This window comes from Coptis chinensis, chromosome 6 (genome assembly GCF_015680905.1).
Source record: "Coptis chinensis isolate HL-2020 chromosome 6, ASM1568090v1, whole genome shotgun sequence".
Taxonomy (NCBI): Eukaryota; Viridiplantae; Streptophyta; class Magnoliopsida; order Ranunculales; family Ranunculaceae; genus Coptis; species Coptis chinensis.
Window position 1 is genome coordinate 82689501 of NC_141461.1, and position 16348 is coordinate 82705848.

The following is a 16348-nucleotide window of genomic DNA, read 5'->3' on the forward strand; positions in this document are numbered from 1 at the left end:
TAAATCCACACAACAAGAACATCATAATTCATAATCACCATACAAGCCCTTAGTCTTGAAGAGAAGTATGGAAAATCAACGTAAATAAACAAGCTAAATAGTCTCTCGACAGGCCTAAATGTCGCTGAATGCAAGGTACAACTGTACAAGTATATAACTTGCTGGTATTTAATAGCAGTATACCCATTTTTATTCATTGCACAAAATTCTAGTCAATAAAAAAAGTAAGCTTTGTTTTCCTTGCTTAAACATAAAGCAAAAGTTACACAATCTAGTTGCTTGCTGATAACATAAAGCAATCTAGTTGACCAAAGAAAAACTTACAATTACACTTCATCAAAAACATACACCTGCTGATAACAAAAGTTATATGATTGTCTGATGAATTGTTTTCTTAAGTTATTAAGTTATTATCCCATTTGTTATCTATTCAACAGCTCTGTTTTCCTTTTGTTCCCATGGTTAAAGTTAACCAATACCAAGAGGTCTGCAACAACTCCTTTAATGTAACTAATAGTTATAACTTTTATTGTTTTGGTGAATATGCACATTTCTCAAGCCAAAGGTGCCAGTATTTTATCAATTGAATTGAACTGGTCAATAATCCTTTTCTATTTCTAGTAGTGAGGGCAATACAATAATTTTCTAGACATCAAACTAGGACTGAATGAAGCAAAACACTTACAGAAAACCCCATCTGGCGTTTTATCAAACATCCTGTACGCAAAGATATTCATTCATTCGACATAAATGTTAAAAAGACAAAGTCCTGAACAAGTTAACCGACACAATCCAGCTTACACATTTTTAAGAGTTACTGTCAATCCTAGCAATCAAAAACTCTTATTTCAAACATCAAATTTGCACCATTCTTTCTGCATCAAATGTACAACTTAGTGAAAAGTCGCCCATTCCAAATTAGAAGAATCTGCCCATTTCCCAACAGTTGAGTGCTTTCAAGTAAACTTAAAAGAAAAGGGGTAACCAGAAAATATGATTAACCTGATCAAACCCACCACTAACAAACAAAGTACTTATCTCAACCCCAAAACTATAGCGCATAATTGATATACTAAGGAAATAAATGAAAACCATACCAGTTCCAGTCGGTTGAATGCGCTTGTTAGCTTCTTCTAAAATTTTATTCACTGAATCGATAGACTCCAAACGGATCTTGAACATCAAAAACAAGCAAACTTAGTACTACAAAACAGTGAAACAGTTGATTGAAACACCACCAAAGACACCGGTCATTGGGTGCTTAACAATATCCAAATAATTAAGTTAATGCGAGAATGAACAGAACCCCAACACCCCTTCCAATCGGGGGTAGACAAGTTCTTCAAAAAAAAGTAGGTGTTATCTTCCCACTAATATCTTCCGTGGAAGGCCATCCAATCCACCAAATGGACATAGACAAGGTGGATTCCCGATGCTTTCATAGTTTTCCTTGGTGCCGCAGATGTACCCTATTACTTAATGCTATTAAATACTAGAAGCAAAGGTGCTCTTGGAAAAAATGCTTGGATAGAATGGCATACCTCAAAAGACTTTTTCTCATACTCAAGATCAAGTGCATCGAGAAGTGGGCTTAACATCGAGAAGAAATCCTTTAATATCTGCAGAAAATATATTGGAAGCCCTACCACTACTTTAGATCATCAAACTCCACACAAAACAAATTAAAACAATTAATAAAACAAAACTCTCACCGGACCAATAAATTTGTGTATCGCCCCAATAAGCTTGATAGTCGCGATTCCCGATGGTAGCATTTACGGATTGCAATCCGGTGTCTTTTGCGTAACTCAATTAAATCCCCGCAGAGAAAATCGGAAAAGCTTGATTAACATGACAACATAAAAACACAGCCAAACTTATGGGGCAGATCTAGAACTCATAAATTTCGATTTTGAACTTGACAAATGAGCTTAGAGGTGCTTCGAGAATGAAAGGATTAGAAAAGTATGTTCATTCTAACTCTTTTTATAGGGCTTGTCACTAAAGGAGCAAACTTTGTTCAGCAACTAGAAAACTTACCTTCTAAAACCATTTTTCAGGCGGAAGTTCACCATGTTAAGAATGAGAAAGACGATGAAGAAGACGACCAACCGAGGAGATCAAATAACACTAAGACATATTTGCGTTGGAAGAGTCGACGCCTAGGTTTTGAATGAAGGAGATAAAATGAAGTGTATTTGAGATGTTATGAGTTTTTTTTTTTTTTTTTCATTCACTCTCTTTCTTTGCTAAAGTTTCTCTCTCTGAATTATAAAAGTTTCCACGATTTTACTTATTGACGGTTCAAGTGAACACTTGAAAGTATGGAACGTAAACAGGTTGTGACGCTTTTAGCTTGGCCAAGCCCAAGTGCATTACATCTGCGTGCTCTTGACGGTTATTTGGTTGCCTGTTGACGGTTCATTAAAAGAAGTGATAAGTCATGACGGTTTAATTCTAAATGAAGAGTATTGATTTTGGCATTCCTTGTTTCTGTTAAGTTGTTGACGGTTTAATTGAATGCCAAAATAACCCAGCGAGTGCCCAAAAAATTGTGAGAATGTTGACGGTTTATTATATTGCTAATTTGACTGTTTTAGAAAACACCATCATATTTTCTTGACACTTGTGTCATACACGACATAATGTTGCAACAACCATCATAAAATTATTATATTTTTTGACGCTTGTGTCATACACGACATAATGTTGCAACAACCGTCATAAATTTAATATATTTTCTTGACGCTTGTCTCATACACGACATAATATTGCAATAGCCGTCATAAATTTATTATAATTTCGTGTCGCTTGTGTCATACACGACATAATATTACAATAGCCGTCATAAAAATATTACTAAAACACCTATCTTGACGGTTTTTAAAAAAGTCGTCAAGATAGATAAAAAACAAGCGTCATAATATGTCATTTTTTTAGTAGTGGCTACTGCCAAATTTGAAGATGTTGAGAAGAAGCTGATGAGCCCCCGTGAGTCGGAGAAACCTTCTCCTGACATATTCCGCAAGGCAAATGCCCCTTCTGTTCCTGGTTTGGATAATCAAAAATCATTCAAAAGCCCAAAGTAGAAGCCCAAAAACAAACCGAGTAGGAATTTTGCCTTGTTGAGTTTACTAAGCATATAAAAGGTCTTTGTATAAAACCGATCATATTTTAGTGGTTAGAACATCAAAAGTAGCATACTGGTAGTTCATTTTGTACTCTGCATAAATCTTAATCTATAGTCTATAAACTGCTTACAAAGTATACTTGTCTAGTGATCTTGTTACATGTCAGGAAATGTTTCTTAATGTGCATGTAGGGTCCGGACTTTACGCCATCGTGAAGAGTGGTGTCAAAGATGGGACATTGGCGTGATGAAACTTTGTTAAATGCGGAAGAAATTGAGTTTACCTCAGATGGAACTCATGGAACACAGTGCTAGAATAGAAGGTTTTAGAGGAACTCTACACGAGTCTTTAAACTTTGTAAAGAGAGATTTTGATGTTGTAATTGGCAATTTTTATTTTTTTTAGATGTTTATGCTGTTAAATATTATTTGTACAAAGGTACAGAGTACAAGTATAAAAACCATTAAAATTAATTTACACGGAAGTATAACACAACCAGCAGAGATAAACAATGATTACAAATGAGAGCACTAAAACAAAATAAGTAACCTGAATGAACAAACTTACCATCGCAAGATTCTTTTTAAGCCCTATCCCTGTATGGAACATTTTTGCCAATTGGAAAAATGCCTTTGGTTGACCAGCCATTGGCTGCTTCTATGAAATATGTGCATGCCATCTTCGCATCCTTTTTCACACCAATCCCTTTGAGATATAACACCCCGAGATTATAATGACCACCAGCCTCCTCATTTTCGGCAGCTTTCTCAAAGTACTCCTTCGCCTGCAATGATTAGAAGATTAAGCTTCATAAATAAGTGCATGGCCTTTAAAAAAACTAGCTACTAACACGTAACAAGCATTATTAGAGGCTATCACAAGTGGGGAAAAAAGACCAAAACTATTTTAAATAAAAGAAAGAAACCATTTAACTGCTTAAAACAATGACATGCGAGGTAAGGAAGAGAGAGAGTGAGGATGGGAAGAAGATACACAGACAGTTTATGTAGCATTCAGCAATTACACAGACATGATGATACCAGTGTAACCATCATTCCTGAGACCCAAGAGCTGAACAATGATGAATTACAACTCTTTTACTCTGAGAATCAAGAGTATGCAGCATTGGTAGAGGAACATTCACTCTTGGATGATGATATCTCTGAAAAAGAAAGGGAGGTCTTTGACACTTCGTCTTTTTGTGTGTCTGATGTGGTATGGTCGTTGAACAAAAGAGAAGCGTATTAAAACCTAATTATCCCTCAATAAGTAAAGGATGAGTAGGGTATCGTTCCACTTTTAAGTGTATGTTATGTGAAGAACAGGACTGGAAAGAGGGTTTGAGGTATTAAAAACTAATATTGTAGAGATTGTAGATTCTAATGCTTAACTAAGCAAAACTAACTAAACTATTGAGAATTTATAAGAGAGAGAATTCAAAAGATTAGAATCCACTAATACTTTTGATCTATGACCTTCTGCTTCATGGTTGTTCTTACAAGTAGACTACAATTAGGCAATCGAGCAAGTGCCGATGCCCTCTTGGACGAAACATCGTTAACAATTAACTCTACTTAAGGTTATTCCTATGTTTATGCTATTAATATCTTCTTTCCTTTTATGTAAGCACGGGCAGCCATTCAATGTATTACCAAGAGCAACATCAAGGAGTACTTCCTAATAAGGCGGCCATTCAATGAATCACCACTTAAGGCAAACACAAAGAATACTTTCCCTAGGCAGCCACTCCCTGAGCTACCCCTTCCAAGGCAACACAAAGAATACTTCCCTAACTCTAAAGAATTATACTACTAGAAGAAAAGTAAAGAACACTAGCATGATATTAATATTGCAAAACATAAACCCTATTCTATACTTCCATCCCCTGGTGTGGGCAATGGAACTAATAACTACAAACATAAAGAACTAACCCGATTGAAAACACCATGAACGGAAGAATCATTAAACCTTAAGCACTGGCTTCATCTCCTCCCTTGAAGGAGAAGATTAGCTTTCCATAAAGAAGGAAGAACAAGAAGAAAAAGAGTTGAAGAACATAAGACTAGAAAAAATAATTTATTAAGACTCTCTGCCTCAAGTTCTAGAGACAAGAATATAAGTGAATGGGCAATTACATGAGGCACTAGGTCCTCTATTTATAGGAGTTACAATGAGCTCTAGAAGTATTCCAAACCGTTATTTGTTTTCTAATACAAATAGGTTTCTTTCAGAGTCCAACTTCATGTCCAAAACTGAGAAGGAATTGGCTACAGTGTCGATTCATGCGTCCCAGACTTAATCACGCGCTCGGACGCTTTCGATCTATCGCCCCGTGATGCAATCAATGCGTCCCGGGCGCTCGATCCATCGTCCCGTGACGATAAGCGATTTTTTTTCTCTTCTCGCTTCTATCCTTCTATCCTCTTTTTGCGGGCTTTGGTCCAAGCAACGAATCCTTTGGCCTTGGGCTTCCAAATAGACTTTAAAATAGGTCCAAGTCGCGATCTTTAATAGCTCCAATTCCTTGGCCTTCTCCATGATTGTCCACGGGCCTCCCATGTGATCCTTAATGTCCGAATTGTTTTCGTTTTACCCCATTTTCTCTAATATTCTACAAAACTCTCTTTTTCACCTGTAGAATCTTAAAACACAACTTATAAACACTATTAGTCCACTAAGATGGCTAAATAAGAGGCATAATCGAGGGTTAAATAACACTTTTTGAGCACTTATCAGTCTTTGATGACCATACCGATGTCAACTCTGTTGTTATGCCACATATTCTAACTAGATCGCATTCGAATAACGAAGGGACTGAGGTTGTGATACCTAAGAATGGGGCTAAAAAGCAAATATTGACTCTATCTCATGGAGAGATCAATGATCCCACTATGACAATGCTTAAAAAAGGAGCATCTCTATTCAAGAACAAAAAGTTTCGATTTTGTAATAGCATGATGTGTACCTCTTGGACCAAGTCCGCGGTGCAGTTGATAGGGAGCAACATATGCAAGGACGAGGAGGAGCAGCGGATCAAGGCCGCGGAACCCTAGTCCACGGTGGCAAGTGTACGGTCGACATCGGGGTCGTAGGATGACAAGACAGGTGGACGGTCCTGAGGAAGGAAAGGGGAATATAAAAAGGAGAAGATGTGGAGAAAAGGGGGGCTGCTGGAAAAAAAAAAAGACAGGGAGGAACAGTAAAAAGAGAGAATAAAGGGAGAAAAAGAGGGTTCATACATTTGGTGTAAGAGTGAACTAGAGAGCTAGACATTGTGGAGTAGTGAATTAGGGGTCTGTACATTTGGCGCCGTCTGTGGGGAAGAGAAGAGCAATTCAGAAATGGCACCGAAGAGAGGAGCGGGAAGGCCAAAGAAAGTTAGGGATCAGGAGCCGACGCCGGAAGCTATGATAGAGGAGGGGGAAGAACTGGAAGAAGGACGAGCGGCGGAAGAAGAGGCGCGTCTGATGCGGGAAGAGATCGAGGCTGAGAAAAGAAAATGATGAGCTGTGGAGAGAGAGAGAGAAGATGGAGGAAGAGGCAGGGTAAGAGCAGAGTGAGGAATCAGGAGAGGAGGAGGAGACCAGACCAAACTTAGTGGAAAACCTGGTGGCGGGGTTAACAATGGAGCAAGTCCAAGAAATGATAGACAATGATAGGGAAGCCAATCGGCGGCAGACGAAGGAACGTGGGGGAGCGGCCAGCCAGGTGGTGGCTGGGTTGAACCGTAACCCGCTAGCAGATGACATATGGGCATCAGAGGTTCCCAAGCGATTCGCCCAGCCGAGGTTTGAGAGGTACGACGGCAAAGGAGACCCGGCGGACCACATCCATCATTTTAGACAGCAGATGTCGCTATGGCAGGAGGCTCGGTTTGATGGTCTACGGTGCATGATGTTCCCGGCTAGTCTGAAAGGGGGCGCGTCGGATTAGTACTACAAATTGCCGTCTGGGAGCATTAAGAACTTTCAAGAGTTGGAGCAGGCGTTCGTGGATCATTTCATACACCAGAAAAAGAGGGTGGTGGACATCGCGGCTCTGTTCAATGTGCGACAACGGTCCGCGGAGTCAATTAGAGAGTTCCTATGTCGATTCAAGGCGGAGACACTGAAGGTAGAGAATCTGGATGAGAGGACAGCGGTGATAGTGTTTGAAAGGGGATTGTGTCCGGGAATCGGAGTTCACCAGTCCGTAGCAAAAAATGAGATAGCGACGTTGCATGAGTTGTATCCACGAGTGGAAAAGTATATAAGGTATGAAGACTCTATGCAAATGGATTCTAAGAGGGCTAGGAAGGATGTGTTGTCTTTAGAGAAGGAACAGGAACGACGGAGATCAAGGGCGTCGGAAAAAGAAAGTGGTCGATACCGCGGATACAGAGCACGAACGGAGGGAAGCCGGGAAAGGATTCGGAGGGAGTAAAGGGAGAGGAAGTCATACCGCAAAGTGGAACAAACTCCGTTGAACAAACCGCTCAGTGAGATTTTTCCGTTAATAAAGGGTTTACCGGGATATGAAAGACAGCGAAGTATGCCAGCGGAGATACCTGGGAAGCCACTCTGTGCATACCATCAGATAAGAAATCATGAGACGGATGACTGTTACGCTCTCAAGTGGTTGGTGCAGAGGATGGTGGAGAAGGGGAGGATGGGAGAATTTGTGAGAGACGGCCGGAACGAAAAGCAAGTGCCGCAGCAAGGAAGAATACTGCGAACCATCAAGCTAGGCCTATGTATAATAAAGAGAAGGAATTTGTAGGTTATATATTCTAATTATATTTGTAATACTCTATCCAAGGCAGTTAGGCAGCTGAGACTAGTTTAAGAAATGTTGTATTATTACACACCTTTGATGTTCCTAAATCATCTGAAAGTCGAAGAATCATTGATGAAGAACGTATAACATTTGGGCAGCTTCCTAAGCACTCTAGAGCCTCTTTAGTGATATCTTGTTCTATAAAGAAATAAATATGAACTAGCGAAGGGTCCCCACGATATTGAAATACATGCATTGCTTAGATATTTCGCCAAATGTTGGTGTATACTTGTTGTAATACCACTTTGCCTCCACCAAATAACTTTTGCATAAATCGTCCCAATCGCCATAAAAGTTCAAAGGAATTAACTAATTAATGTGGTAACTTATATCAATTTATCGATGACTGAATTAAAGATAAGGAAAATGTATTATCTATTAACATGCTTAATTGGGGACATACCGATTGCTTTAGGTATGGTATGGCGTCCCAACCTTGTTCCTTCAGAATAACATAAGCCCAACCTTGTAGAGGGCTAGGAAGCATATTTTCATATAATCTGGAAGTTCTCCTATTGTGTTGATATCCCATCTAAAAATGTCAAACAAGTTGAATCAGCACCATATATAGTATATGATACACTGAACTGAAGTAACGTGAGCCAATCTCCTACTAACCTCTCAAAAGCGTAAGCTCGTCCAAAGTGCCATAAACATCATCAATGGTTGTTACCATTGTATTTAGTTTTGTGTACCATTTTGTACAGTAATAGAATCTGGGATCACCTATCACTCCAGTTGTCCAAAAGAAACACTCCATCAACCTGTCTCGAGCAAAGCTCAACTTGGGATGGGAGCCTAGACCAAGATCCTTCCACCACCTAAAACATAAAGAGGAGAGACAAGACATCACTGAATTTTAGTTGGAGGTATAATAATTCAAACTCTTGACATACATCAAGCAACAAATATTAACAACCAATCCCTAACCTTGACATATCCTTCAGATCATTCTGGTGTGTTTCTTGTACCATATTAAAATTCAAAATTGCAAATTTAAGTAGATCATGATCAATATCTCCTTCTTTCATGCATACTTCAGTATACCACCTAGCCTCTAATCTTTGTATTCTCCACTGCGGTGGAAGCTCCAAAGAATGACTCACTAGCTTAGGTAGACTTAGGCTTGTCCCTATAGGTGTTTTGATTTCCTTCACATATGTGGTTGTTAAGTACTTGGCCTCATCCAGGATATCTTCCCCTTCAAATGCAAGGTGAGAAGCATCATTAAAACTTAACATTCCTTTAATGTCTTCATGTAGGCTTGATTTAAATTGTCCGCTATCATCCTTGAAGCAATTAAAAACATCTGCATCGACACACAAACGAGGAGTTGTGTTGTGCCCGACACGAAGTATCTAATTTCAATAAGAGAAACTAGCTAGCTTGGCCAATGCAGTACCAATGTTCTGAATTGCAACTAGAGTAGCATTGATCTTTGGTATTTTTGAAACAATAAACCACATATGAAATCAGAAATTTAAGCAAAACTGTGAAACATAAGAAAACAAACACTGAAGAAAAGCAGCAACAACAAAACAAGATCAAGGACAATTTTGTGCCAATCTACAAAAACGTAATAGAGCAACAAAGATAACATCTTGGTAATCGTACAAAAGACGCTTTGGGCCAACCAAGATCAGCCTAGTGCAGAAGTTGAGATGATGTGTTTTCATTACCTCTCTTTCGGTTTCAGCAGAGCTAATTATTAAGGATTGTACCATATTTCTTGGAGAGCTTCCAAAAAGAACGGTAACATCGTGCATTGTTGATGAAGACTTGGTTAAGTTGTCCCTCCCATCACTTCAACAGGGCAGTCGCATTGAATTAAGTTTAATTAGACAGAAACAGCGAAAGAGAAAGTATAAATCTGAATATCTGAAAACTTGACACGCAAAATTCTGTGACAAAAAACCATCTGGACTTCTTATTGTGGCCTTTAGATAGATTCTATCCAAAATATTGTCTGAAACAAATACAAAGCGAGTTTACGGGTGTGGTAACCCTAGATAATCAAACTTCTTCAGCTGTGCTAGGCTTGGCAAGTCTAGGTTATCGGTCCTTGGAGTTCGAAAGGCCTACAATGAGTATCAAACACTTGTAAAGTGTGTGGTTGGTTCAGGATGAAATCCATTTTGATTTGAGATAAGCATCAGTAAATAAAACAACTTGGTTATTCTTCGGACATTGGTGCTTTCAGGTTTTCTACTTGATTGGAATCTTACTTTGTTTCACAGCTTCCAGTCCCGAAGCAATGAGGTATAATCTGCTTCAGTGCTTCCTCTTTTTGGGAGGCGGACTAGAACTATGTAACATATAAGAGCACCTCTTTTTGTATCAAATGAAACTAGGATACTTGGATCAACTAGTAGTAAAAGAAGAATAAGGAAGAGTGGAAGCCAAGAGAAGCAGAGAACGAGACGAGGCACTGAGGTCATAAGCCCTATGTCTCGTTTTCAATGAACTTAGTAAGTTATTACGTACGTGGTTACACAACTTGAAGGTTTCTCTCTGATGGAAAAAAAAAAAGAATATCACAGGGAAAATATTGAACCTGATAGCGGTCTCCACGTGCTCCAGCTTGGATAATGTCTGTCAAACCCACTTTTTTCTCGTGGCATCTTTGGCATCGAGTGTAAGCATAAATTTAATAGAGAGGATCATGAATCACATATTATTTCACATAATATGAAGAATATAAATAATGAATCAATAAAAGGTTGTACCTTGATCCATAGTGAAAATAATGTGTAGAATCCGATAATGAAAAGCAAATCACCGTTTCTCTTCCAAACCTTTATAAGCTTTAATGTGTTGATTGTTGTAGTAGAGAAGTATGGGGTTTCTCCACTCTTATATAAAGGATGGAGAGAGGACGGTGGTTTCAAAGTCTTTTAGTCTTCCACCTTCCCATAATTGGTGGAGTAAGTTATTTAACCTTCTTCTCTTAATTAGCCAATGTAATTAAGGCGTGAGTAATAGGATATTTACTTAAGGAGTAACCCACATCAATTTAAAAACTGAAACTCTATAAGGTTTTGACTTGTTGACCACTTTATGGAGGATATGATATAGTGGTCTTTGGACTATTATATTATATCTTAGATTCTCCCACTTGGTCTATATGACAAAATTATATAGGGATTTTATTTTATAAAACGTTTTGTAAAACGACTCGTGTGGGTTAACAATAAAAACAACATAATTGCGATCACGTTTTGAAAATATATCCAATACATGCCTTTACATAATTTGGTTATCATAATATCATTATCAAACAAATTACTAATGTGAGTTATGGCGGTAATATGTCAAATATGCACGTGTGCGACATCTTTCTTTCCATATACCATGTCACTAGCAACTTGCTTAATATGATCTATAACTGAGAAGTTAGGCAAAAATTTATTGCCTATTAATGTCCAATAATAATATTCGGTTTCATTCATAATAAGTACGTACTCCCACTAATGAAACAGAAATGATTAAAACATGATAATTGAGCTCTTTAGACGTTAGATGAAATAAACATAAAATTTCAATCCAATTAACCATCATTGCGTCATGGGTTATATCAAATACTCTTATTTTAGTCGACATTTCATAATTATACGTGTTTGATAGAAACCAAATGGTTAATGTATCAATTATTATAAGTTGGTGCTATTATCATCAATATACACTTGATGTTTCTATAGTTCATAAGTGTTCTCCAAATCCAATCTTGCACCTAAATCTCGGGTATAACTCTTGGAGAAGATAAGGTGCAACATAAGTTTTAGCAACTTGGCAATAATGTAAACAACTAATCCAAGCTCTAAGATAATATGCACAGTATATATCATAAATTGTGTCCTCAAAGCAAACCACAAACTTAGCAGTAGCAAGATAATCTATCTGATCTGAGTTTAAATATTCAATCACACGAATATGTGATAAATCATCATAAATGTGAGCAGATAGTCACCTATTCATATAAAGTACGTTAGTAGCTGAACAAATCAATATAGATAATCTATAAGGAAGTTTACTAAGATATATATGCTTTATGAGACAACTCCATAATTTGCCTCTTCAATATTCTTAGTTTTGTGTAATAAACCAAAATCACAGTTGCTTAGCGTAAAAGTCATAAACATACAAGACTGAAATTATAAACTAACTCCCACTGACCTTCAAGTATATATATTGCTAGACAGTGTTTTCCATGCAACCGAAGGAATTAATGATATCGTTAAACTTAAGCTATCATTATGGGAATTTTGTTTAAGTTCATACTATGACTCTTACGTTTACAATACTTACATAAAGTTCAATGAAGGAAAGCGGTTTTACATATATTTGGTGTAATTCAAAATTAAAATGAGTCACCTAGCCATGATAATTCTATATAGAGTCATTTTAGGATACAAATAAAGACTCATAAAATAATCAACACCTTTCTTTAAGATGAAATCTTTAGAACAAGTCCATCTTTATTTCTCTCAATATTGCATGTACTGTCGAGCTTAGTCTTGAAGCTAGACTCAACGAACTTGTATCCTTTAGGCAATTCGAGAAGATCTTAGACGTCATTATGTTCCGTAGATTTCAACTTTGCTTTATAGTGTTAATCCATTTAGTATAATCAATACATATACTATGGCCTCTTAAATGAAACCAAGTCTTCATAGTCCTTTTACTTAGACTCTTGTAGATATACCCCAAACTTATTTGGAATTGCAAACCTCTTTTCTATTTGAGATTTTGTAATGCAATTCCTTGTGGTTATTCTACTATCTGTTCATTGGTGACATTTCATTATGGAGTGTACGTGATCAGTCAATTGGTGTTCATTATTGTCAAACTAATCAACAACATGAGGAACAACAACTTTCTTAGAAGTGAAAGGTATGGGGACAAGCACCCAAACTTCTATATTTATCACATTTCTGAAATGAATCACAATATCTTTGTTGTATGTCACTCCCACTGATTTCACCAATCTTACCTATCTAACATTATTGGTTTCAATTATTCTTGTACCATAGTTAGATAAGTAAATACCCTTTGGATTTTCTAAGGCAACTTATTAATAAACAACCAATAACTTGATTGGAAATCCAATTTTCTTTCATAGAGAATATAAAACTCTAACTTCGTTAAGCATCCTTAATTAACTTGCTGGTGCGTTAATATGTTTCTATAAAAGAAGTTCTTTGGAACTATTTTTATAGAAACTTTATACATACATAGCGGCTTTTAGAGTTTCAATCCACAACGACATGGGTATAAATGATTTACTTACCATTCTCCTAACTATGTCTATAAAGGTCACGCCTTTCTAGAAACTTTATAGATACGCCAGGACATGGAGTTTAGCTTTAGTAATATTCACCACTTCGATTAGCTATGACATCTTCACTTTATGTCTAGTTGCTTCTCAAACTTAAGAATGTACATTAAGTAATGTACATTAAAGAGATTTATTATGCAGTAAATTGACACAATCATGATGTGAATTTTCATCTGTAAGTGTGTTAAGATAACCTCATCACGAAATATTAAGTGGTAGAATGGATACAAATGTTGAAACTTATTGTGGCTCTTTAGGGATGTGTTTGAATCATTTTCATTAATACAATTCACACACATTCACCTAAAAGATTAGTAAACTAAGATCCAGAAGAATCATACACTCTACCAATCTATCAATAATTGTCTTGAAGATGACTCCAAGCTAAGTCTTTTATGCCACAATAAAGACAACACGTCACTAACTTAGCTACATTTAGTTCCAACTTGAAGATGTATGATCATTGAGGTTCCATTCAAATGGTTATGGAATTCTTGTTAGTATTAGTCATCACATAAGGTTCGATAATGAATAAAGGTGAAAAGACTCATATATATATTCCATTACCATATCAAAATGATCATCCATTATCATCATAATAAGAACATGTATAGTAGCACTTAAGTAGATACACCAAGTATTAGAAGAATATGGTTTGATTCGAAAATACAAAAGCAAAGTGCTGACTCTCTATTTCAAATCATACCATTCCGTTATGACAGTCTTTCTAAAGATGCTTCAATTTCTTAATGAAGTAGAAGCACTTCATGTCTTATTCTTCTTTAAAAACCTAAATAGCATTGAGTAGGTCATTTTAGCTTGGACAATCTCTTCTCCTTATGTCCTCGGTCCTTAACGATAAGATGAATTATCCTTACAGGTTTAAGTCTTACTTCTTCTTAAATGACCAATTTAGTCAACCTAATTAATGACATTTCATTACCCTTCATCGTACTAAAATGAATTCTGGAATTGCTTCAACGAAGAATGTAAGAAATTCATTCAATGTAAGGACTCATCACATTCTTAACTGAATTTTGATTTAACCCATTATATACATTGTCAGCTAAGTTCTAAAAGTTTCATATATAGACATATCATATAAGAAACTCTTAAACATTTTAGATTTTTACAAACTTTATACAATATGAATAGGGACTCAGAAAAATAATGCTCACTATATAAATATTTTGATACACAACACGTAAATTTTAAAGTGAAGTGATGAACAAAGTAGAATCATTACAACATTGCCTTTGGGCTAATGATGCAACACACAAAGCGTTCACTCACATATTAATATTATTATAATAGGGCTAAATAATATTGTATATAAAAATTGGATAAGTCTGTTACCTTTGCGTATCCAGTTTAGATCCAATTAAAAAACACAAACGGATTACCCTATCTCAATTTCCTAACCAATGAAATGATTATCAACCTTTGGGCCAATAAAACATTCCTCATGATTAGAAAATTGCAATATAATGTCATTAACGATAATACGAATGATACTTACAACTTCTTGATGTTAGGGTCACTTTGGTGACTACCAAACGATAATATTCGCAAATATCAACTCGTGGAATGACAACAATCACCATGATGATCCTAATAGATCGCCATTTGTTACCATAAATAGCAGCAATTTAATGTTAATAACAATAATAATAAAGTATTCACAATATCATAATATTGGGCCACTTTGGCAGCTCCAAAGTTAATTTGTGAGTACCAAATCATGGAATGACATTGATAAAAAATTCATAATCATAGTGAAATATAAATATGCAACGGAATAACAAACAAACGTACTATCATAATGTACGAATTACTAACGGGTTCAAATTATTTTCACTATACAACCATCATTGAAGTAGGAATTAATAGACAACGTTATTGGTAACATAATAGAAATAACCATCCTATCATATGCATGCTATTGAACATAAAGAACAAGTAATGCATGCAAGCTTAGCTCATTAATTAAGTTAATAAACCCAACTTGACAAACCTTAAAAAAAAATAAAAAATAAAAAATCATATAGATATATCCGACAATGTTATCAAAAAAAATATGACTTCAAATATCTAAAATGAATTTAAGTTTGTCATCAATAGTAATATGACATTCATAATTTCTCAAGGTTTTAGGCCACTTTGGTGGCTACCAAAACGGTAAATTGTATATACCATGTTCTTAATTGACATCAATAATATTATAATGAGTAACAACATTAATATCATAATATGCTCATATAATTAAAACATGATATGCAGCGGAAAATAATCATGTATTCTTCGTTAAATAGAGCATGCATTCATATACCTGAAGTTGTTCCCAAACAAATTCAAATAATGTTTTAAGCCTTTATATAATGTGGGATTAAGTAAAACCTACGTAATGGCTCTTGATCGCGTAAAAACAGACTTAAAGCGAATTATATATGGCCCAAAACAAGTTATATGGTCTGCGTAAACCGGTTTTGGGTTCGATCTAGTTCATTTGGTTGAGTCCATTCGGTTCAATCATAAAAACAGAACAATACAAAACAGATTTTAATAACCAGAACAACATAAGGGTAAATCGAACAATTGCATTAGATTCCAAAACATAAATGGGAAGTTGGAACAACATAGTAATTTAGTTGGCTTGACTCATCATCTTCCTCAATGAAACCCAAAACAAAACAAGTACCATAAAAAGAGAGTATGGGGGTGATTTAAACGCCCAAAAAGGCGGTGATTATAACTTCAAAACCACTGTGTAGGACAAAACCCATAACTATTAACAATAAATTTCGACCTCCAAACAAAACCGTTCATTAAAGAAAAACCAGATTCCGATTGAAAGTTTATGGGTTTAAGAAACCCTTCATACCAGTATACGTTAAAAGCCATCAAAATTAATCTTGTAACTCTAATGGATCTTGACAAATAAAACGGCATAATATCCGCACTATCCATCGGTAACTAGTCAGAATCCAGAGAAGAATAATAAAATATCATAATATGAAAGCTTTTCTAGTACATGCTCAGAAGAAGCTTTCTAAAATCTAACCTTAAT